Source organism: Tursiops truncatus, chromosome 19, assembly GCF_011762595.2.
Source record: "Tursiops truncatus isolate mTurTru1 chromosome 19, mTurTru1.mat.Y, whole genome shotgun sequence".
Taxonomy (NCBI): Eukaryota; Metazoa; Chordata; class Mammalia; order Artiodactyla; family Delphinidae; genus Tursiops; species Tursiops truncatus.
The window spans coordinates 6,910,057-6,934,901 of NC_047052.1; the positions used below are offsets into that span (position 1 = coordinate 6,910,057).

Sequence of the window (24,845 nt, forward strand, 5' to 3'; positions counted from 1 at the left end):
CCTTTGCCACCCCAACACAGGGCTGGGAAGAGACGGATGGGGCTAGCATGTCTGGAAGGAGGAGTTCATGTTCTCAGAGGGAGATAAATGTAACGACAGACAGATGTGTGTTGAGGCTGCCTTTCCACTGACAGGATGAGTGAAGGGCTGAAGAATCAGAGAAGCCAGGAGGCACCCAAACTCTTCCTGGGCGTGGGGTACCAGTGGCACAGCTGCTGTCTCTGTGTCACTCCCTCCCCTTTCGAAAACTCTAAATTTCCCCTATGAATGTCCCTGCCTCCATTGGCTGTAGGGTCGCCATGGTTACCATAGGAAGCTGCCCTGTGTACACTATGACCCGGCCCGGTAGCCATGGTGATGGTCCAGAGGTCAGTATCTGCCCTAAGCCTGGCCATATGGGGTCCCTTCTTGGGAACTTGGAAACTGAGAGTGAGAGCAGACAGTCTTCTCACCAACGGGGAAGCTGCAAAGGGTAAGCCGGGTGCACTGGAGGCCGTGTTTTAGCCTGAGAGAGGCAGAAGGAGGAAGCAGAAATGCAGAGAGCAGTGAAGATGAAGGCGCCAGGGGCTTCTGGTCCTGCTTTCCCACGGTCCTGAATTGGGCTGCTGTGATGTGTGCCTGGAACTGGGAAGGTTACCTGAAGGCAGCACCTTTCAGTGGGTCTTGCAGGATGCATAGGAGTTTATACAGTAAAGACTAGGGAGAAAGGCTCGTCTCCTCTGAGTAAGCCCAACGGCACCCAAAGGTGCAAACTTCCCTCTGGAGGGTCCGCCATGTAGCCAGATGCACCCCACTCCACGCCCAGCTGGGACGCAGACTCTGGGCTAAAGTTCACAGTACTGCCCTGACCTTGGTCCAAGGAGGGACTTTCCGTAGGTTCCATGGTAACCGTGCCATTTCTGCCTCACTCCCAGAACTGAGCCCATAACCAGCCAGAAGGTCCTGAGCTCCCTCCTGGATCGGCCAGCCCTCACACGGCACACCAGAGCAGCAACCCTTCAGTTAACCCACTCTGGAGGTCGCTACTCCACCCTTACCGCCTTGGAACCCCGATCTGCGCACGTGCGCCCGGCACGCGTGCGTTCGCTGCTGTACTTCGGCATGTTATCATTTGCAAACTCATTCTCCGTACACTCACCCGTCACCTCGTGCACGTTTTATTCATTGCTATATACACGCCTCCACTCATCACATATTTACCGAGCACCTATTACGTGCTGATTCTTCCCCCAGTGCCCAGTTTCTAAGAGTGTGATCTGCAGGGTCACCAGCCTCGGAATCGCCTCGGCTTGATTGTTTGACATACAGAGCAGCCCAGCCCACTGCCACCATCACCCAGGACCACGTTCCTGTAACAGGCTCCCTGCGCTGCCGGCGCGCACTCCAGTTTGAGAACGGCTGGCAGAGTGCTGACGCAGGCCAGCTTTGTCCCCTCCTCGTCCTCGTGATTCACTCCCCACCCCCCATCGATCCTCAGAGATTCCAGGAAGGGGCTCAGAGCCACATTACGTGGAGAAGAGATTCCTCTCTGATAGCTTTATGGTTTGATTTCTGCTCCGGAAGCATTAAATATATACATAACACGCACACACAGAGATCTACATGTTTCTAAATGTGTCTGTGGGTATATACACTTTTAAGTTGAGTCTCTGGAGGTCTTCTTGAACATGTCTTAGGGAAGCTCCCCCAAGAAAGGTGACTTAAGTGGGCATGCAGAGGGCGATGCCAGTGGCCCCAGGGCCAACAAGTCTTTATCTGCGGTCCCTCTGGGCCGCCGGCTCCCCTGCCCGTGTGGGGGGCTGAACTCTCTTGTCCCCTGAGAGACTCATTTGCCCAATTAAGACCTGGACTCCCCCGTGACGTAATAGCCGCCTGCTTCTCTCTCACCCACCCCGAGCTCTCTCAGACCACAAATATCGATCTGTCCTAAAACTGCGAGCTAGGAGAGAGGAGGGAGGCAGTGTGGCTGGCCTCCGGGCCCTGGGCTCGGGCTCTGCGGCTCTGGCAGCTGCACGACGCTGGGCTCCGCCGGCCGGGCCGAGGCACCGCCAGCTGGAGACAGCTGAGCCGCAGCAGGGCTGGGCGGTCCCCAGCCTGCGGTCTGCAATGGGAGTCTGGCTCTTCGAGGCAAGGTAGACGGCCAGACTACAGCAGGAGCAGGGCCAGAGGCAGAAGCTTTTCCAGGTATTGATCTGTTTTCCAGGGCACCTCATCTCTGCACCATGAAGCCCCGTAAAGATGAGAGTATGAGAGAGGCGGCCCGACACTGCACAGCTCATAAGAAGCAGGAACACGCCCACCAAGAGCGGCGTGGTGCCTCTTGGTGTTACAGAATTACCTCGTGTAGTTCACCCCGGAGCTTCTCGCGTTTAACGTGCATACGGATCGCCTGTGTGTTTTGAGAAAACCCACATTATAACGCAGTAGGTTCGAGAAGGGTCTAGAGCCTGCAGTTCTAACAGGTTTCCAGGTGACGCTGAGGCTGCGGCTGCATGGACCACGCCTCAGATGGAAAGTTATTTCACACCAGATGGAGGAGGTTATCGTCATCATCGCTCCCATTTTAACAACAAAAAGGGAACTGGCAGCTTGTAGAATTCAGGAGCTGCCTGGAGCCACAAAGGCAGAAGAGGCAGAGGCGGGATCTGAACTCGGGACTGGGGGCTCCACGGCACAAGCCCGTGACCACGAAGCCGAGGTGCCACCCCGGTCACCCTCTGGGCTTTGCTTCATTCTCGCCAGTTCTCCGTGTCTGCCGTCCCGGGCGCCAGCCAGGCTGTGGGAATTAGAAAACGAAACCCCCTCGCAGCCAACACGGGTCATGGCCTGGCGAGCTGGGGGAGCCTTTGTGCAAAGAACAAGATGCCCTTTTCTCCGGATGGGTCAGTGCCTTGCCAGGGCACGTGGGATTCCGGCCCACTCAACCCTTGGCCGTGCCACGGGCTGAAGTGAAAAGTGCACCACTGTCTGCAGGAGGCCGTGCTCCCCAGTGTTTCAGGCTGAGGTAGCAAGTCCTCGTGAGGGCAACACGAGGGATTCCAACAGCACTTAGTTTAAATTCCACCTCTACTAGTTAGCCGCTGTGTGACTTGGAGCAAGTGACTGTACCTCTCTGAGCCTCAGTTTCCACATGTGGAAAATGGGGGAACTACCCACCTTCCTCACGGACCTACTGTGAAATATGAACTCGGCGCCCTTTGACGCCGGCACAGAGTCGGCACTGGATAGATGAGTGAGCCAGGCGGGTGTTCAGGGGCCCGGCGGGGCACCCTGCCCGTGGTGGGGGAGGGTGAGGTTGGGAAAAACGGGAGGACACCTCGGCAGCCTTGCTTTGCCGCGTGACCCACTGTCATGGGCCACAGCCCAGTGAGCACTGCCCTGGCCCCCAGGCCCGCACCTGGGTGCCTGCCAAGCACGGCCAACACTCCGTGTCGGTCCCAGATGAACTCGCTCGGGGGCAGGAGGGTCTGGCACCTCGCAGGTGGTTTCCGGGATGAGAGAACGGCCAATGAGCCGTTCCCTGTGAACAGCTCAGAGCGGAGAAGACCCAGGGTCTGAATCCTGATGCTCTGAACCCCGAGGCAGATGAGCCTGGCAGGCCATGGCCCTCCGTGGGGCCTCCCCTGCTCCGCTGACAAAGGGGGCTCCAGGAGAACCGGCACAGGCCGTGTACTCGGTGGGTGAGTTCCAGTTACGTCTGCGCCCTCATCTCATAAATGCCCCTCAGCCAGCCTAGCTGCCCTCAGCTTCCCTCCCTCACATGTTTACACCCAACCCATGAGCAAGTCCTGTCCTTTTCACCTCCAACCAGGTCCTGCAACCAACCCCTGGTCACAAGTAGCCAAATATCAGAGTCAGCTCTCACCTGGACGATTACAGCAGCTCCCAGCAGGTGCCCGGGGCGCACTCTGCCCCCTGCCCCCCTTACACAGCACTGTCCACACACACGAGAGAACTTTCTGGGACGGTGGAGGTGTTCTGTACCTGCAATGGCTAGTGAGTGCGTGAAATGTGGCTGCTGTTGTGGAGGAAATGAATTTTCGGCTCTATTTCTTTTCAATTAATTTAAATTTCAATGGTCACGTGTGGCTCGTGGCCATAGGACTGGAGGTTTAGGCTATTCTCCATCCAGCAGCCGAGGGCTGCTTTTTAAAGCCAAAGTCAGTCAGACTGTGTCCCTCCTCTGCTCAAAACCCTCCAAAGACCCCCTTCTCACTCAGAGGAAAACCCTAAGCCCTGGCACGTGCCTGCAAGATCCTCTGTGATCTGCCCGTCTCCACTCTCTCCAGGCTTAGCACCTATCTCTTCCTTACTCACTCCGTCCTGCCCCACTGGCTTGCCACAGGGCCTTTGCACGTGCTGTACCTACCCATCTCTCTCTCTCTCTCTCTCTCTCTCTCTCTCTCTCTCACACACACACACACACACACACACACACACTCCCCCAAATATCTTCACAGCTGCTTCCCTTAATTCAGGGCTCTGTACTTGACCCCACGAAATGCCACCTGGGTCCCCTGTGCCTCATGGCCCACTGCTTTGTTTCTTCAGAACACCTATGACCACCTGAACTATTATGTATTTGTTCACATGTTTATTCTTTCTTTCCTTACCAGAATGTGAGATTCATGGAAACAAAACCTTTGTCTGTCACGCTCGCAGCTGTATCTCCTGTGCCTGGGACAGCCCTGGATGGGCACAGGGCAGGCCCTTGATAAAGGTGAACGGAAGAATCGTTAAGATGCCCCGTGCACAGTAGGTGCTCAATAAATGGCTGCCGTTGCTGCGGTAACAGTAAATTGTCACCATCATTCTTACCCCGAACCCAACCAGTCCGTGTCAGGGCCTGATGTCACATCACCTGGTCCACTCAGCCAGGCCCGGTGTTCGCCTTAAATAAAAGCCAACAGGGGAACGACACCCTCTCCTCTGCTCGCATGTCCTGCCTGCAGGTGCCAAGAAGCTGGAAGCCCCACACAGAAGAAGGAAGCCCTGTGCAGGAGGGCAGCGGGGGGGAACCCGTGGTCCCGGTTGCCGGGCAACGCCACCCCATCACTCACAAACACCGGCGAGCAGGTTCCACCGGGAAGGACTGTGTGTTTGTTTACTCGGCTGTCTTATCTGCCAGCCTGGCAGCCGGGGCTTGTGCCTTGCTTTCAAAAGGACAAAGTACCTTGGGGAGCGACGGCTGAATGGGACCAGAGTCACGATCGCAGGGCACGTGTCTGCAGGGGGGAAGGAAGGCGAGTTCAGGTTGCTGAGGACCTGTGCAGCCCACTTTCAACGCTCCAGACCACCCCTGTGAGGCCGTGGGTTTAAAGGAGAAAACACGAGAAAGGTGCTTCCTGTGGCGCCCGGCACCCCGAGGAGAGCTCGGTAAACATTAACCGCTGCTGTGGTGATTAGTTTTATTCTTCTGGAACCTGCTCCTCGCAATTTTCGCATCAGCCTGCCTGGCCAGGCCTGCCTCCACCTTCCCCCCCCTCATTCCGAGTCTGTCCCTCTGCCCCTCCCTCACTCTAATCCAGCGTTTCTCGACCTCGGCACTGCGGACACTTGGGGCCAGATGGTTCTTTGCCATGGGGCCTGTCCTGAGCACTGTCTGGTGTTGAACGGCAACCCTGGCCCCTACCCACTACTGGTGGCAATGGAGGATGGAGGCCCCTCAAAAAATGAGAACTTGAACTACCATAGGATCCAGCCATTCCGCTTCTGGGGTGGGTACACACCCCAAAGAAGTGAAAGCAGGATCTCCAAGAGATATCCGTACATCTGTCTTCATAGCAGCATTATTCACAAGAACCAAAAGGTAGAAGCAACCCGAGTATCCACGGAGAGATTAATGGGTAAAGAAGATGTGGTTTATACACTCAGTCTTAAAAAGGAAAGAGATTTTGACACATGCTACAACACAGAGGAACCTCGAGGACATTACGCTAGATGAAATACGCCAGCCACGAAAATACAAACGTTGTACGATTCCACATATAAGAGCTACCTACGGGAGTCAAGGTCACAGAGACAGAGTGTGGATGAAGGGTCACTGGGGACCACGCCCCTCAGGAGGCTGAGCCGGGCACCTCGGTCCTGCTTACTCTCCCCCACAGAAGGCTGTCCTCACCCCACCATCAGGTCCCCACTCAGAGGGAACCTCCTGTGGGGCTGCCCACCCCAGTGTGCGAAGCTGAGCCCACACAGCCCAGAGCCCCTGAAAGTTCCCTGGGATTTAGCACAACGAGGATTATTCGGAAACATGACTGGGATCTCCCAGGGATACAGAGAAAGGTTAAAGATGCGAGAAGTCTCGAAGAATATATTCCAAAATATTAACCGCACTATCTCTGGGTTGTGGGATTCCAAGTAATTCTTTCTTTACTTTGCTTCGCTGTATCTCCTATAAGCAAGTATTTCGTTTGCTTGTTTTTTGCTGTAAAAGTTAAAGTAAAAAAGAAACCAAACAGATAAAGGCATTTCACTCACCAAGAAAAAAGCTAATATTCAAGGTATTAGTATTAAGAAGCCAGTGAAGTAACTAACAGGGTGCTGGCACTTGGAAAAGAACAAGCTCCAGGGACCAGGAATGTTCTCTTGGGTGGTGCAGCAGTCAAGGCAGTGGGGATTCAGTTCTTTTAGGATCTTAACTGTTCAGGCTAAACTCTGAGCCACCTTGATGGGTGCTCCTTCTGCCCACACACCCTTCCCTCCATGCTTCACCTAACAGGTCCCTGACAAGCCTCAAGCCTCAGATTAACCATCATCACTTCTCCTGGAGGCCCTCCCTGACCCCACCCACCCAGATCAGACACGTCCCCCCTCTTAACAACTTCTTAAAAACATTTTTAAATCATTTGAGTTTTACAGAAAAGTTGCAAAGATAGTACAAGGAATTCCCATGAATTCTGGTATACCTCTCACCCCATTTCCCCTAATGTTAACATCTTCATATCCATGGGACGTCTGTCACAAGCCAGAAGCCAGTGTTGGTACGTGGCTATTAGCTCACTCGACATTTCATTTGGACTCGACTGCTTCCCTCTAGTGTCCTCTTCCTGTCCCAGGATCCCAGCCAGGACCCTGCATTACGCTTGTCATCACATCACCCTAGCCGCCTGTGGTGGTCTACAACGGTCTCTCGCACGTTCCTTGCCTCCGAAGTTCTGGACAGGTTTGAGGTGCGCTGCTCAGGTGTTTTACAGAATGCCCTTCAAAGCGGGTTTCTCCAATGTGGCATCTCATTTTTTTTTTTCATTGTGGTAAAACATACATAACATAAAATTTAGGATTTTAGTCGTTCTTAAATAGCACGCACGTTGTTGTGCACTCTTCACCACCATCCATCTCTAGAACGTTCTCATCTTGCCAGCTGAACCTCCGTCCCCATTAAATGTTAACTCCCCTTTCACCACCCCCCTGCCCTGGGGGGACCAATATTCTTCCTTCTGCCTCTCTGAATGCAAACCACATGGGGATGCCGCTTCACCCCCGTTAGGATGGCTATTATCAAAACAACAGAAAATAACAAGCGCTGGGAGGACGCAGAGGAACTAGAACTCTTGCCTGCTGCTGGCGGGGATGTAAAATGGTGCAGCACCCAGGGTGGAAGACAGTTTGGCAGCTCCTCAAAAAATTAAACACGGAATTACCACACGACCCAGTGATTCCATGACTAGGTATATACCCTCCGGAATCGACAGCAGGGACTTGGATGGGTATTTGTACACTTGTGTTCACAGCAGCATTATGCAAAATAGCCAGAAAATGGAAGCAACCCATGTCCGTGGACACCTAGTTCCTTTTAGAACTGGCCTCCCCTTGTAATAGCCAGTTCAACACCTGTGTCCTCACCTCCCTACCTTCCACCTCTCGGGGCTGTGTCTACCTTGCTCCTTGGGGCATCCCAGCCCCAGCGATGTCCAGCACGGAGCATGGGCTCCACGAGGGCACGCTGAGGTCACCTGCGGCCAGGTGAGCCTGCGCCACGATGGAAGTCCCCGGCTGAGGCTGCATCAGAAGGCGGTGCTGTGGTGGAGATGCCACAGCGGACACCCACGGTCCCCCAGGCAGCTGCTGCCTCCCTGGAAGAGCTGGGACCCAGGGCAGGGGCACTGGGCGGGGCCTGCACTACTGACACCACCTGGTGGCTCTTGAAGCAAAGGTGGGAAAGAGAGGCTCCCTCCCCGGAGAATCTGACCAGCAGCCCCTCCCTCCCCAGCACACACACACCTGGGAAGTAACAGCCACAGCTGTGTCCACCAAGAGAAGAGTAACAACCTGCTAACAGTCGTCCTCACTGGGCTGAATGAGCACTTGACAAGGGATGTGACTCGCCCCAGGTCACATAGGTATCATCCTGGTCAGTGTGACTCTGGAACCCAAGTTCTGATGCCCACGGGATGTCCCTCCCGGCTGGAGGCGTCAGGAGTTAAGGGAGCCCATTGCATGATTCCCACCGTATAACTGGGTCTGCATTTGTTAGGGAAACAAAGGCTAAAGCAAGAGAAGACGGTGATTGTTTGCGGTGGGACCGTACTCAAGTGGTAAGAAGAGTGAATGACAGCCGCAAAGGAGTCGCTATTTATTAGGCACTTACTGTATGCTAAGGTTTACCTCCTAGCCGTCCTCTTCATGGCCCCCCACCTGCAGGCATTATTGTCCACCCATTTTAGAGGTGAGCAAACTAAGGTTCAGGGAGGAATCAGGCTCCTCCATTCAGGGTAGATTGTCAACAGCCCCAACGGCAATAACTGGCACCAAGGAGTGTCACCTTCTCTAAAGTGCATGATTGGATGCACTAGGGCAGGAGGGGTCCCACACCCCCGCAAGACAGGAGCGGAGGGTCTAAGGGGAGGGGACAGCTGTTCTAAGGCCAGGCATGGGGCTGGGAAGGAAGGGCCACGAAAGCAGCCCTTCTTTCAACCCTAACCCACATCAGAATATCCTTCCGGGGCTTCCCTGGTGGCGCAGTGGTTGAGAGTCCGCCTGCCGATGCAGGGGACGCAGGTTCGTGCCTGGGTCCGGGAAGATCCCACGTGCCGCGGAGCGGCTGGGCCCGTGGGCCATGGCCGCTGAGCCTGCGCGTCCGGAGCCTGTGCTCCGCAACGGGAGAGGCCACAGCAGTGAGAGGCCCGCGTGCCTCAAAAACAAACAAACAAAAAACACCCTTCTGAATTTCACACTTCTTGCCTGTTAATTTTCGAGTTTCTTCCCCCCCACACCAGTTTTATTTACTCATACGTGGAAAGTTCCAGCAAAGGTCCAAGGTGTGTTCCAAGGAGGCAACACAGTCCCGCTGCACTTGCACTGGAATTGGAAGATCGGGGTGCACTTTCCTGCTGTGCCACTGGAAGCTGTGTGACCTTGGGCGAGTGGCCTCACCCCTCTGAGCGTCAGTCTCAGCACTGCAGGATGGAAGGAATCATAGGCACCAGCAGGCTTGCTGGGCTCCTTAAATGAAATCGTGACTGTGGGAGCACCTGGAGCAGAGTCAGGCACGTGCAGCTCTGCAGGAAGTTGGGCGGAAGCTGAACGGGCGGACAAAACAGAGGAAAAGGCCGCTCGTGCCCAGCAGGGGGCGGGGAATATGGCACACACCTGCCCAGGTAACACACCTGACACACTGCGGCGCGAGCCACACAAGAGCCCAGGTCCTGGTTCCCCGCTCGGTGCCCCCTCCACCCGCTTCCTGTCCGGCAGGCCCTTTCCATTTGGGCGACCCTGGGGCCTGCAGGTTCCCCTCAGATCTGCCTGGGAGGCCTGGCAGTGGTGTTAACAAGCCCGTGGGGTCACCATCTCCCTGTGTCCCCCGCCAGGGTGTAGGTGTGTTCCCCAAAGGTAAGCCAGAAAGGAGAAGACGTCCCCACCTGAGGCCAGGGGTACCCTGAGTTCCCCAGAGCCACGGTGACCACTTTGGAGAAAAAGGCATTTTTCCCGAGTCGCTCCATCGTGTTTCCCATCCCTAGACGATGCCTGTTGCTTATTATAACGATGACAACATCGGAGATATTTCTTGTGGATTTCCACAGGGGGAAACGACAGGCCTTCTTTTCCCTCTGGCTTTGCGCTGGATGCTGCAGACCTCAGATGAGGTCTTCAGGTGTGCGATGGTTCCCTGGGCTGGGAGGAGTGAATGCGGGGTGGCGGGGGTGGGGGCATCAAAGTGAGAGGGGGTTAGGGCATGTGCCGAGGAGGGCTGGCTGGAGACCCAGGAAGGGCGGGCCTCCCCAGGCGCTTCAGCCCAGTGCCACCTGCTGCCGGGGCTTCAATCTGCTGAGGATTTAGGGGGGAGACAAATGTATTTTTCAATTGCTATCATTTCCTGAGTGTCCATTAGGCGCTAGCAAGTACTGTTCCAAGTGCCCTAAGCTTTGGTTGGGCCTCCGGGAGTCTTGCCAGACATTATAATTATTTCCATCCTACAAACAAGGAACTGTGGTCCACAGAAGACTAAAGTGGCCTGGCCAGGGTTACACGGTCAGTGAAGTGGCCACAGGAAGAAAGACACCTATTGACGCTGGTAACTGAAGAAAAGGAGAATGTACAGGGACCATCCTGAGTCAGAAAGTAGAAATTTGGAGGTTAAGGTACAGATGAATTCAATTATATGGAAATGCTTGTCAATTTGGGATTTTGCAAACATCTCAAGTGCCTGGTGGTGACTTCCTGGAGGTGTGTTGTGAAGGATTCTGCAGCTGCATCTGGGCTCAACAGGAAAGAGTGGTGATTGATTACTGATGTCTGCTCTGGGCACAGCTGTGGGAAACACTACAACAGATGCCACATTTACCATCACCAGGCAACTGTACATCCTCCTGACGCTGGAGAATGAACCTCCCTGGTCCTTAGCTTCCCCTTGCATTAAATGAGCTCAGATAAAGAATAATAGGTAGAAATACTTTTGGAGAGGAGGGTATTTTTCTCTGAATATTAAATCACACACTTGGCATTCAATTCTTACAGGCAGTGTACACTTATTAGACACCCACTGTGTTCTAGGGTCTCTGCCCTCACAGTGCTTAGCAAGGAAGACAATTAACTTAATAATTAAATACAGTTGGTATAAATGCCTCAAGTGGAAAGTCCAGGGGGCCACCACACCCACCAGTCCCTGCCTCTCTGGCAAGGATTTGACCCTGACGTGGAAAATTACCTTCCCGTCCACAGTCCACTGGAAACACTTGCATGTGGGCTCTGGCGCCCAGCAGGGTGTTGAAGGCTGAGGAATGTGGGCACGAGAGGGAAAGGGCACCTCGGGAGGCTGCAGCACACGAAGCCCAGGGTGGTCCCTCCACCAGCCATGTGTCTATCTTTGCTAATTAGAAGGTCATGCCTCGTCCTTTGATTCTTCCACCCCGAAGAGGAATCTTGGCCACGCCGCCTAGAGTTTTTGGCAGGGGGCAAAGGCACAGGAGAAAGAGAACGCCAATGGCATCCCTCAGGGCTCAGAGGGAAGGTGTGTTTACAGCCAGTGGAGCGCGTCCAGCTTTATCTCTAGGCTGTACTTAGAGGTCTCGCTCTCCCCTTGGCCTGAACAACCTCGCCCACCGCCATGCGGGAGGGGGGCCACAGCGCGTCACAGTCACCTCCCCTGTTTAAGGCTGGCACCAAGACCCGCAGCGGGGTTTGTTTGGAGGATCTGTTCTTCATCAGAGGAGCCTTAGACAATCCCCCTTTCTGGCCCGAGGATGAGGAAGGCATCTCTGAGGCCGGCGCTTCCCCCAGTGCAAACAGCGGAGCCCAGGCTGCCCAGCCCGGCTTTCGACTGTGGTGCTTTTGCAAATATCAGTAGGTCCTGGGTCCTGTTTCCCACATCCCTGCAGCCAAGTCCGGCCGGCCTCCTGGAGGCATGGCCCCCTCTGGGGCCAGAGACCCGGACCAGGAGGAAGCCGTCGCCTCCCACCTCCCTGAAAAGCGGTGGGCGGGCAGAGGGGTCCACGAACACAGCAGGCAGGATTAGCGCAGACAAAAACGAGGAGCGACTTCCAGAAACTGAGGGAGCCCAGGCCCTGGGCACTGGGACCAAGTGGCGAGGAAACCGTCTTTATAACGTTATCCCCCAGCTCACTTCCCTAACCCCTCCTCACTGCTCAGGTCACAGCTGACAAATCCCTGCCTGGGGCTTCCCTGGCGGCGCAGTGGTTAAGAATCCGCCTGCCAACGCAGGGGACAGGGGTTCGAGCCCTGGTCCGGGAAGATCCCACGTGCCGCGGAGCAACTAAGCCCGTGTGCCACAACTACTGAGCCTGCGCTCTAGGGCCCGAGAGCCACAACTGCTGAAGCCCGTGCTCCTAGAACCCGTGCTCCGCAACAAGAGAAGCCACCACAATGAGAAGCCCGCGCACCGCAACGAAGAGTAGCCTCTGCTCGCCGCAACTAGAGAAAGCCCGTGCGCAGCAACCAAGACCCAACGCCCCCCCCCCCCAAAAAAAACCCTGCCGTGCCCCACCCCGAGCAGGCAACTGGGCCGCCCCATAAAACGTGCCCACTGTTCACGTCAGTCCCCCTCATCCTCCCACCCTGGAATGGACTGGCAGCTCCATGAGGAAGGGGCTTCGTCAGCCCCAGTCCCCAGCACAGTGTCTGGAGGGAAACAAAGAGCAAGGGAGGAACAGAAGCGGGGGAGGGGAGGGAGCCTGGTTTCTCCTACCAGGGCTGGCCTGTGTGGTCAGCAGAATAACGGCCCCCAGAGATGCCCACGTCCTAATCCTTGGAACCTGTGAATATGTGACATGACAAGGCAAAAGGGTCTTTGCAGGCGTGATTAAGAGCCTTGAAGTGGGGAGATGATCCTGGGTTACCCAGGTGGCCTCACGTCATCACATCGTCCTTATAAGAGGGAGGCGGGAAGATCAGAGGCAGAGACCAGAGTGATGCCGCCACGAGCCAAGGGGTGTGGGCAGTCTGGAGAAACGGGAGGAGGAAAGGGAAGGGATTCTGCCCCCTCGTTGACACCTCGATTTTAGCCTGGGGGACCCATTTTGGACTTCTGACCTCCAGAACTATGAGATGATAAATTTATGTGGTTTTAAGCCACAAAGTTTATGGGAATTTGTCATAGCAGCCAAAGGAAACTAAAACACCCAGGTAGGACACTCGGGACCTCCAGCCTGCGATGATCAGCCCCACTGATCCCACATCCATAACAGGCGGACAATACTAATGGCCACTGAGTCCTGGTTTCCTCCTACTCCAGCTACCGGAAAGATGGAGAGTCCTGCCCCCTTGGAGCCAAGCCACGGCTGCATGACAGATTCCAGCGGCGGAACCTATGTGAGAGAAGTGACATGAGTCCCTTCCCGAGGCCAACGGACTATACTGCCAGCGCTGAGGGCTCCAGGACTCCCCGCCCCTGAGAACCCCGGTGTGGAGGTGACACATCACCAGGTGGAGGAACCTCCACCAGCCCGGCCCCCAACATACCGCCACGTGGAGCAGGGTCCCTGCTCATGCTTCATGGACACGTCAACGGAGCAAGAAGAAACCGACTTATGCCCCTGGGGTCAAGGGATCTTTTGTTACAAACACAACCTTGCCCATCCTGACGAGGCCCGTGGGGACCCGTGTATGTAAGCAGCAGCTGTCACCCCCGTGCATCTGGTGGAGCTGTCCACTCAAGAGCTCTCAGCCGCCTTTGGAAGCCTTGCCACAGACCCTTGCAATGTCCCCAGGGTCCCCTCAACAACTTCCACCAGGGACAGGGGAAGTCTGCCGTAGTCATCAGATGACCATGAAGTGAAGTCACTTCTTCCAGACAGTGTGGAGGGAAAGGGGAAGATGGAGCCGCTTCCCATGCCTCCCACGCGTGCCCTGCGTGTGTCTTTGAGGCAAGTACCCGCCGACACGCCCAGTGTGACCTGGTCCTTTGTGCTTCCTTCCTCGGGACCCGCAAACGTCTTCCCGTTTCTGGGCTTCTCTGCCAGGCCCTCTGCCATGCCTATGGCTGGGATTCTAGGAAGTCAGTGGATACTTTCAGAGCTTTATTGTCCCATTCGCCACTTGCTAATTAGCAAGGAGTGACTAATCAGAAAACAGTGGCGAGGCAGAGAAAATACTCCCATTTTCTTGGCTTTCGGTTGCCCATGGTTACTGAGAACCCTCTGGCTTTATCTGATGGAGCTGGGGTGCGGGGTGTACAAAATGGGGGTGGGATTTTCTTTGTCCTCTCCTGGGCAAACGGGAAGAACCTGGGAGGCTGTCACTACAGAAAAGGGTGGCAGCGTCACATAAGGATGGCAGTGTTGTGGTCACCGGGGGCACAGCTGGGGTCTCGGGAGCCCCTGACCCTGAGCGGAAGAGCTATGGGAACACAAACGGCCCCACTGAGTTCTGGCCTCTCCAGGCACCAGAGGCCATGTGACTGGGCCACACCATGTGGGAGAAGATGCGTCTACCCAGCCCTGCCCGATGCTGGGAGGGGAACCAGAGTCCCCACCTCCCCAAAGCCTGAGGGTGGGGACAAACCTCTACCTGCTGCCCTCTCCCAGCCAGGCTCCCAGCCACATTGTCACCTGTGGTCCTCATCGCAACTCCTCCTCAAGGTTGCTGTCTTTTATTCTCCCATTTCACAGACCCAAACGCTGAGGCTCAGAAAGTGGGTGTGACTAGCCTCAGGTCAAGTGAGTAACTGGCAAAGCTGGGGGTCAAGTCCAGGTCTCTCTGTGTCCACCGGTGTGACAACGGGGGGAGAAGGGGTCATGTCACACACAAGCATGCAACACGTATGCGTGCACACAGGAGGACACATATGCATGCACGGATTTAAACACACATAGGCACACAGACACGTGTACACACATGCAAATGCACACAAATGCGCACACACACAGATGCATATGCGATGGTCACCCAGACGCAGGTTAATACGCACACACACACAAGCACTTGTATATGTACACACACAGCTTCTCAACACGCAGAAGAAGGGGACACTCGCCACCCTGTGCCCTGCTCTGCATTCTGTCAACCCAGCTGCCAGTTTAGCAAAGGCCAGGCCTTGCCGCCTCTGGCCCTGGGGCGATTTCATCACTGACGGTGATTTCCAAAGACAGTAAATAAACAAGCAGGACTCAGGCCTGCCTCTCAGGGCCATTTCCTCAGCACGTCCCAGAGACACACACACACACACCACTCACACACACGCTACACACACATACACACCACACACACCATAGTCACACACACTATACACACACACCCCCCACATACTCACACTACACACACACCACTCACACACACATACACACCACACACACCATAGTCACACACACTATACACACACACACCCCCCATACTCACACTACACACACACCACTCACACACACATACACACCACACACACCATAGTCACACACACTATACACACACACCCCATACTCACACTACACACACATACACACCACACACACATACACACCACACACACCACACACATACACACACTCACATGCCCACACCACACCCTCACACTACACACAGACACACACACACTCACACCACACACACACACACCACACACACACTACACACACATACACACCACACCACACACTCACACTACACACTCACACCACACACGCTCACACACACACACACACAACCCGGCCCTGAAAGACCCCCATCTGGGAGTTGTCCGGAGGGCAAGCGGCAGACCAGGGCTGGCAAGGGAAAGACGGAGGGATCTGCCTGCGGCTTCCCCAGTGGGCCCTCAGCACGGCTCCTGACCTCGTGGGTAATAAGAGCCCGATGAAGAAAGAGCAGATGAAACAAACGGCCCCACTTCTGCACGGCTGGCATTTTCCAGGGAAAAGTTCTGCCTCTCGAATGAGTGACCAGCTCAGGTTAATCGCTGCCTAAGAACGGGCGGCTCCCTCATCCCTCAAGGCTGCTCCCCCTGGTGCTACTGCAGGTCCCGCAACTCAGGGACCAGCTAGGGGTCAGAGAGCCCACCGTCCCCGCCCTGCAGCTCCAGCTCCAGCTCGGCTGACTGAATAAGCCAGTGATCGGTCATCAAAAGAGCCCTTTCACTGACCACCTACTACGTGCCTGGCCTTGGGCTACGCCCTTGCCATCTAGGCCAACAGTAAAACAGAGTTAACGGCCCGAGCACCCAGGCCCAAGTGGACAGACGCCCGGGTTCAAATCCCAGCGCTGACAGCTCAGCTCTGACGCCTGCTGGTTCCACGTCTGTCAAATGGGTTGCTATGGGAATGCACGGCACAATGTGTGTTAGGGGTCCTCAGTCACGGGCATCTGGCGGTGTCTGGAGACACTGTGTTTGTCGCAACTGGGGGCGGGTGCTACTGGCACCTAGTGGATGGAGGCCAGGGATGCGCTAAACGTGCTCCCATGCCCAGGACGGTCCCCAGCACAGAGGATGATCCGGCCTCACACGTCTAGTGCCGAGAGTGAGGGATCCTGGTGCAAAGGGTGCAACACAACGCCTGGCTCAAGGTAAGCCCTCAGTAAACGCCTGCTGCTGTCATCGGCTCAAAATGGTCCCGGTGGCCCTACAGCGTGACATTATTGTCACCAGGCTGCAGAGGAGGAAGCGGGGCTCCGAGAGGCTGCGACTCACTCAGGTGACTAAAGGAGCAGAGCTGAATGGGCCGCCCGGCTCCACCCGCATTCCTGTCCCCCACGGCACCTGGAGCTGTGGCACAGGCTGGTCCCAGGCCCGGGGTAAGCCGCCCTCGTCGTCCCAGCATCGCAAGCCAGCCTCTCCGCCGCGCTCCGTCCTTCCGCAGCTCCGCAGAGGGAAGAGGGGTCGTTTCTGGACCAGTTTTCTGGGGTGCCGAAGGGACGAACACCGAGTGTGGACCCTGCAGGCAGCTCGGAGCAGACTCTTCCTTCCCCCTCCTCCTCTCCCCGTCCCCCACCTGCCTTCCGGGCTTTTGCTCAAGAGGGGCCCTCTGAGCAAGATGCCCGCCCCAGCCCTGCGAGCTGGACCCTCCCCCCGCCTCCCGGAGGGTCTGCAAGAGCCGGGACGGCCTGGTCTCCCTCCACTTCCTGCTTGTCCGTCTCCGCACTTACAGCCACAGAAACGCACGGGGTCCATGAGTAGCCACGCTGAACTCCTTTCGTCTCTCCAGCCTCTTTCTAGAGCCCAGGCCTTGATACGTGTTCCTCCCTCTTCCTGGCACACTGTTCCCCTCCCCACTTGCCCCATACCCTCTTCACGAGACGCAGATTTCACTGCAACACCCCCGGCCTCTGGAGGCCAGGCTCGGCTGGGCCGCGCCGCTTCAGTGCACCCACGCCTCGGCACCTATCGCCCTGCGCCGTAACGGAATGCATGCTGCTCTTCATCCAACGCCAAGAGCCGCCAACCCCGAGGGCAGAGCCTTTCCGAGCGCCCCCCTTCACGGCCCGGCGTATCAAGCAGCACTGCATTCCCAATGCAACTTCCTGCAGTGATGGAAACGGCCTGTTTCTGCCCGGTCCAGCATGGGAGCCAGTACCCACAAGCGGCTAAGGGGTATGTGAAATGGGGCTTGTGCACCTGAAGGACTGAATGTTTAATTTTGTTTAATTTTAATCACATGGAAACAGCCACACGTGGCTAGTGGTTACTATCTAGGAAGTGCAGGCCTAGAACCATGCCTAGCGCGTGGTAAGTGCCAGATACCCGCCGGTTCAGTGAATGAATGAATGAATGATGTTCATTATCCCACTTTATCGCCCCACATTATGATTGTCCCACGGCAGTCGTCTCCGGCTGGCTGAGGGCACCCCGAGGGCAGGATACAGTGGGTTCCTGCTCAGCACTACATCCCCAATGTTTTATATGGTTCCCGGGACCTCAATAAATATTCACTGAAGGAATGAGCTGTAACTCAGTCCCCCTCTCCCTTCCTTACAACACCGAAGGAAAACTGTGGTGAGAAAGAAAGCAGTCCCACTGGGCTGGTTTCTGAATGTATTTCCAGCCCAATTCTTCCTTCTCGCTAAAGTGACCGACTGCCCCATGCGTGCTGGTGTCAACTGTGAGATTCGGCTGCCATGAGCAAGCATCCTTTCTCTCGTGCCCTTCCCTTTCCCCCGATGCCATGGAACAAGGAGAGCAAGTCTGTTTGCTCTAGGCTCAGAGGAAAGGATTAGGACTTCTCTTTTCCCCGGGGCTGCTGTTCCCTGCTTCTGTGCACAGGCGGCAGGGGCCCCCCAGGAACTTTCAGGAAAAATTCTAACTCATGAGAATGAGGATGAATGTGAGATTCTGTTATAAATCAAATGCCTTTCATCTCTGACTGTCGACTGCGATGCTCTCCCACACTGTTATTCTCCCCCCGCACCGCCCGTCCCACTTCCTTCCAATGTAGGTCACAGTGGATTCTCCCTGCGTTCACTAGGTGTGCCTCCAGTGACGGGGGTAGCACCGCTGGAAGCAAATTTAGGAATCCTCTCAAGGACATGTAGGAACGCTGTGCTCTCTCGGTCAGCTGACACCCAGACTTGCAAGCGCAGGAGGAAACCCTGTGCAAAGACCCTGCGGCACCTGGAAGGGTGGGCAGGGCGGTTCCTATACCCAAGGAAGTTGGACGGGTAGAACTCGAAAGCCATCATCGCAAGGATAACGATGCCAAGGAAGGTTTAGTGTCCAGAACAAAAGCAGATCAGTCGAGTGGTAACCGGCCTTACTTGACGGCGAGTGTCTCACTAACCGTGTGACCTCGAGCTAGTGGCTTCCCTTCTCTGGGCCTCATGTTTCCACCTGCAAAGGGGGAATCATGCCAGAACCTGCCCTCACAGAGGCCGAGGGCTTAGCAGGGGCCCAGCACAGAAGCCACCCTCAGTACGCATATATTACTACTGATGCCGATGTGTCTGCCAGCCTCTTTCAGCAGCACATCAGCATCTTACTACAGAACCTAAGCTTCTGCTCCTCGGTTCTGACCAGCACTGAGCTCGGACCCCTGCCGGGCAATGCACTTGGTGCCGGCGACACGGAGACGGGTCAGAGTCTGCACCCCTTCTCAGGTAGCCAGACACCTGCTGGACGACGGACGCAATAAATCAAACACAACAGTGCACGTGACAAGAGAGTCTAGCGAGGATAAAAGAGGCTAAGGAATCCGGCGGAGGAAGGACTCGATCTGGGCAGGCCTGGGAGGTTTCACACCCATGTGAGCTGGGCCCGGAAAGAGGAACGAAAGGGGATCCCTGGCTGTGGGCCTGGCATCTTCAAAGGTCTAGAAGGGCACAAGATCATGGGCTCTTTGGGCAATAGCAAAAGGTTGTTTGTGGCTGGAGCAGAGGGTGCTTGGTAAGGAACTGGCAGGAGATGAAAATGAAAAGATTGAGTTTGGGCCAAATTCAGGCTTCTCTGCCAGGAAAATAAGGAGCTGAACTTTGTCCTGTGGATGACAGAAGGGTTTTAAGTACCACTCATAAAGTTACTCAACTCTGGAGACTGGTAGCATGCCCCCTACACACACACACACACACACACACACACACACACACAAGCAGACACACAACACTCCACACACATATACCCTCTCCACGCACACAGACACGCACAAATACACACGCACACGTGCACATATGCACGTGCACACGCATTTACCCATTGAGGACGAGAGCTCTTATGGGTAATTGAACGTGATGCCTTTGCAGGTCAAGGCGACCACATGTAGCACCAGAGACTTTACAATAAAAATCCAGTATTTTTCACTTGCACAACTTTCCAGCCTGATCCTCATTTAAAAAAAAAAAAAAAAATCCTCCCTCGCTCCAACTTAAAAGGGAAGTGTGGGTCTGTCTGCACGAACTCAGAGCCACGGTGCAGAAGGTACAGTGATGGGGGCCCCATGAAAGATGGAACGATGGTGCGGGAGACTCCACCATGTGAAGAGAGACCACACTTGGTCTCTTCCTTCCTCTTTCTCCTGAGCTGATGAACTGTTTTCCAAGGAGAATGGTTAACCCAAGGAGGCTCCTTTGGATTTCTTGCGGCAGGTGGGTGCAAATAAAGATGAGTTCAAGTTCCTTAAAATAGCTGCATTCTCCTCAGTAGGATAAACCTTTTCCCCTGCAATATGGTTCATACCAGCATAATAGCTCAGCAAACCCTTCTCTTTCGAGAGAAAGCAGAAGTTGAAATGGCAAGGACTTCAGGGGCTGGATTGGAGGGAATCAGTTTTTAAAAACTGAATTCAAACTCAGTTATTTCCTCGGAAGGAGAGACTGCCTGAACCAAGTAAGGATCTGCCTTTGTCCCAGAGAATTCAACGCCGTCTCTGTTGGCCTGATACAGAAGCCAGGCGCTGCTCCAAGACAGGAGCTGGTTTCATCCCCGCCGTGACTCCTGATGGGGAAACTGAGCAGCGAAGTGACTTGCCCAAGGTCACAGAGCAGAAGCCAGGATGTGACCCAGGCCATCTGGCTCTAAGGGTCAGGCTCTTACCCCACGACCCTGACCTCCCTCTCGGCACATTCGGCCCTCTCGTTCTGCTGGGCTGAGGCCGGGCCACACGCACACTTAGCGGGGCCCAGGAAGACAGCGGCAGAGTCCTGAGCGGCCCTGAACTTTGGCGTGGGGACGGCTGGCCAACACGATGTCTTAGCAACAAGCAGCAATCAATGGGGGTGGATGTGATTGTTTCCAAATGTTCTCCTGGGGCCAACAAAGAGGACTCTCTGGCTGTCATGTGGCCTTGGCTGTGACTGGGGGCGGGGAGGGTTGAAAGATGGCCATGAGGCCTGGCTGTGGGTGCCACTCTATGGCATCTCAGCACTATACTTCTTCAGATTCCCCAAAACTGACCCAGCGCACCTATCAGATGGGTACACTGAGGCCCAGAGCAGTGAAGCAACTTCTCCAAAGCCACACAGCAAGTCAGAGACAGAACCAGGAGTGACACACAGGTCCCATGATGCCTCTGCCCTTCCCACCTCACAGATTCCGAGTCAGTGGGGGTCAGGTGAACACTCTTTGGAAGGGGCCCCTGAACTTACCTCTCACTAGGCCTAGGACAGAAAATCCACAACCCCCCCGCAAAGAGCCAAGTCACAAGCCAACCTATATATTCTGGCCCTTTGTAAAACGTTCCTCCTCTTTGCTCTTCCATGCCGGGGATGGTGTTATGGACTTAATGTGTTTGTCCCCGAAACTCCTATGTTGAAGCTCTAACCCCCAATGTGAATGGTATTGAGAGGTAGGACCTTTGGGAGATAATTCGGTTTGATGAGGTCATGAGGGTGGGGCCCCCATGATGGGATTAGTTGTCCTTACAAGAAGAGAAAGAAACCAGAACTCATTCTCTCAGCCTAGTGAGGACATAGGCAGAAGGTGGCTGTCTGCAAGCCAGGAAGAGGGCTCTTGCCAGGAATCGACCATGCTGGCATCCTGATCTCAGACTTCCAGCCACCAGAGCTGTGAGAAATAAATGTCTGCTGTGTAGGCCCCCCAGTCTATGGTATTTTGCTACGGCAGCCTGAGCTGACTGAGACAGATGGAGAATACTACCCTTTAGACTAAGGCCCAGAAAACTCCACTTGTGCAGTCTGTTCTTCCAAATACTGAATAATTTTCCCTGCTTCTCAGGACCAGGACCCCATACTGGGCATCTCCCACCCCCCAGTGCCTAACATGGCCCCCTGGCATACAAGGGGGGGCTCAAGAAACACTTGCTGAACAAACAGAACTAAGCACTGGTTGAGTACCTGCACATTTACTACCTGTGCCCTAACGTAACCCTCACTCACAGCTGAAAGACTGTTCCTTCCTTCACAGAGCTCCCAGCCCAGAAGTCTGCAACTTCCAAATCAACCAGTGCCAACCTCCATGAAAATGAAGAATGCCCAGACCCGGCAATTCTGTATCTCAGCAGTTACCCACAACCGATGTGTGCACAGGGATCTCAGATAAGGCTGCCTGCTCCTGCACTGCATTTAAGAGAGAAACGACCTTCGCGTCCATCGACAGGGGTCAGGGTTGGGGAGTGGCCATTTCATGGAATTTGATGCGGCAGCTGAACAGAACGGGGGAGGTCTACAGCTATCAGATGAACCCAAAATAAGTCAATTAAAGGAGGGAAGCACAAAATGAAACAGACATTTTATTTTTACTGAGAATATCTAAAACGGGTATTTGTTCTCCACCTTTCGCGGCAGCAGCGAAGCCTTGTCCTTGAAGATGCCCCCCTACCGAAATCCCCCCAGTCTTTCTCACAGAAGCCCCAGGCAATCTGCAATTGACAATTTGCAATTCCTGCTCCTTTAAAGACCTTCACAAGTCCGTCTGGTTATTGTGGCTTCTTCTCACTCTTTGACGGTTCTCTCACCCACAACAGCTATTGTTTCACTGAGACTTTCTTAAGCATTCCATTTGGTTTTCATAAAAACAACCACTCTCTTTTCACACTCATATTTCATAAGTTTACGTAATCTTCAAGTAAATTGTGTGATTACAGTAACACCTATAACCAGCATCATCAAGTTTGGGAACAAACACACTGGCTCTTGGAAACACACAGCACGACTCATCAGGAGAAAAGCACAGGGGCTTCCTGGAGCATCCCGTCAGCTGTGCCTCAGCCATTGAGGAGGGGGTCGTCGTCCCAGCCAATCTCTTAAATAAGTCTTCAGCCATTTACAGTTAGAGGAGTGAGTCCAGTTAGCATAATGCATGCGGTTCTAGTGAACTAAAACACACATCCCCAAAAAGTCTTAGTAAGAGAAAAGGCAAACTGCAGAAAGATACATGCAATCTGATTCCTTGTATGTTTATAGACTTGCTATAGAGCTACCTGTTTAGATATAAATCTACAGAAAAAAAAGACTGGAAGGATGGGATGTGGGGTAGGAAGGGGACTGGTGGTCAAGGAAGGGGAACTTTACACTTTTCTCTAAGGCATAATTTTTTGCAAGAATATGTATAGATAAAGTATATAATTGAGTTTTTTTAATCAACAGGATTTAACAGAAGAGTACAGCACAGGAGACAAATAAGCCTACAGTTGGATACATATGCAGCTCAGAAAAAAATTAAAATAACACTCAAAACAAGAAACATTCTACTGGCTTCAAAGAAACAGCTTTCTGCCTCTCAGCTGGGGTGAGCAAGTGAATGGCGTGGTCAGAGGCACGCAGGGGCTGGAGATCTTCAACGGGCAGGACTAGAGGGTTCTCACCAGACACAAGGTCCGCACTGGCGTTAAGCCACCGCAGTGACCGACTGCTCTCGGCCCTTGATTTGCTCCTCCATTTAGCCGGATGTGCTGTACCATCTGACAAATTCGCCGAGAAGTAGCACTCAAAGGGAGCTTTCAAGGTGGCTGAGTTATTCTGCAAGTTAGACAACTACTTTCAGCCTCATTCACTGCAAACGCCCATCATTCATCCCCCAGGGATCTGTGGGTCCCCCGTTCATGTGAGGCATGGCACTCAGACCCGGGGGCTGGCCGTGAACTTGGAGACTGTGTCCCAGCACACAGGACACAAAACCACCAACGGACAAATTATTCCATGGGAACTGTGCTCGTGCTATAAAGCCCTTAAAGAGAACGACCTAGCCTATCCTGGCGGTTGGGGGAGGCCCATGAAGGGACCCCTGGGGAGAGGGCACTGAAGCTGAGAACCGGTGGGGACTCAGGAGGGAGGGAGTGAAGGTGGGAGAGAGGATGGCCTTTGCAACGAGGACAGCGTGCACCCAGGTGATCAGAAGGCTGGCCTGGCTGAGCAAAGGACTCCCTGGATGGGGCCAGGGAAGTGAACCCCACAGTGCGTGAAGAGGTGGCAGAGATGGGTCTGGACGGAATCATTATGTAGCCGTGAGGCCCAGGTCAAGAATTATGAAGGTTTCCTAAACACACTGGGGGAACCTGAGCAGGATTCCTGAGCAGGAGGGTGGCATTTCATCATGCTCGTGCCGTCCATGCCCAGCTGAAAAAACACTGGTTTTGCAGCCTGTGCTTCCAACGTGGCCCTCATTTTCTTCAAGCACCGCGGGCCTCACCAATGTGTGTGTCAGGCCCCCTAGAACAGCTAGACCCTCTGCAGCTGTCCCCACTCATCATGATCAAGGGTGCCTGGTTAAAAACCCTCTCACCGTGCTGCACAGACCCTCACACTGCTGGGCTTATGGAAACATTCCCAAAATGGTTTTCTGTGCAATTGAGACGCCTGCTTGGAAGATCCCTGCTGCAAGCATTTCTTCCTCCCAGGCGGCTACACCCAACTGTTTTGCTGCAAGGTTCTGCGTCACAAAAGGGATCTCCCAGCTAATATGACATTCGGATGAACCGGAGAATCTAGGCTGCCTGAATGCAGGGCAATCACGTTCCTTCAGTGTGTGCTCTTCCTCTCCATTATCTAATTGAATTTCCTATGTGTATGAATATAAATACTGTTGTTCTGACCCATGATGAACTGGTAAACAGACTGATTATATAAGCTTTAATAGACTAAGGTTTCCAAAAAGAGATGGACACCATTTCTTTTATTTTAATTTAAAATGAACGCAATTTCCACTGGATATGGATAAAATTAATGATCTTAGAAGGAATCAACTTGCCTGTGAAAAAAAATTCGGATAATCGAATCACCATCCAAGATCATCCCACGGTGTTAGATGGAGGTGTCACACGCTATTTCCGCCTTTTTCTGTTTCCTTGGCATGAGGCTATGCTAACACGTTCCTTTGCGAGCACTGAGTTTCAGGGGAATCGGCTTAAATGGCAGGGGATAGATCACCACCCCGAAATTACTGCAACCAAGAGAAGTCCACAGGATCAAGACCAGACCGAGAAAATCTTATAAAATGGTAATGAAATCAACTTCCTCCCCAAACCAGGCTCTTTTTAAATTGCAGTTATCAGCTTACTCAGTTTATGAAGTAAGAATACGGAGAT

At 54.1% G+C, this 24,845-nt stretch overlaps 1 protein-coding gene and 1 long non-coding RNA gene across 2 annotated transcripts in view; both read right to left on the reverse strand.

Annotated features, from left to right (window-relative positions):
* Positions 1 to 24,845, reverse strand: part of CMIP (c-Maf inducing protein) — a 237,231-nt gene that overhangs the window by 130,395 nt on the left and 81,991 nt on the right. The window lies entirely within an intron of this gene.
* Positions 1 to 24,845, reverse strand: part of LOC141277187 (uncharacterized) — a 32,728-nt gene that overhangs the window by 2,396 nt on the left and 5,487 nt on the right. The window contains exon 1 of the long non-coding RNA XR_012328155.1: positions 1 to 24,845. This exon is cut by the window's right edge and continues 5,487 nt beyond it. This is a non-coding gene — a long non-coding RNA (uncharacterized lncRNA).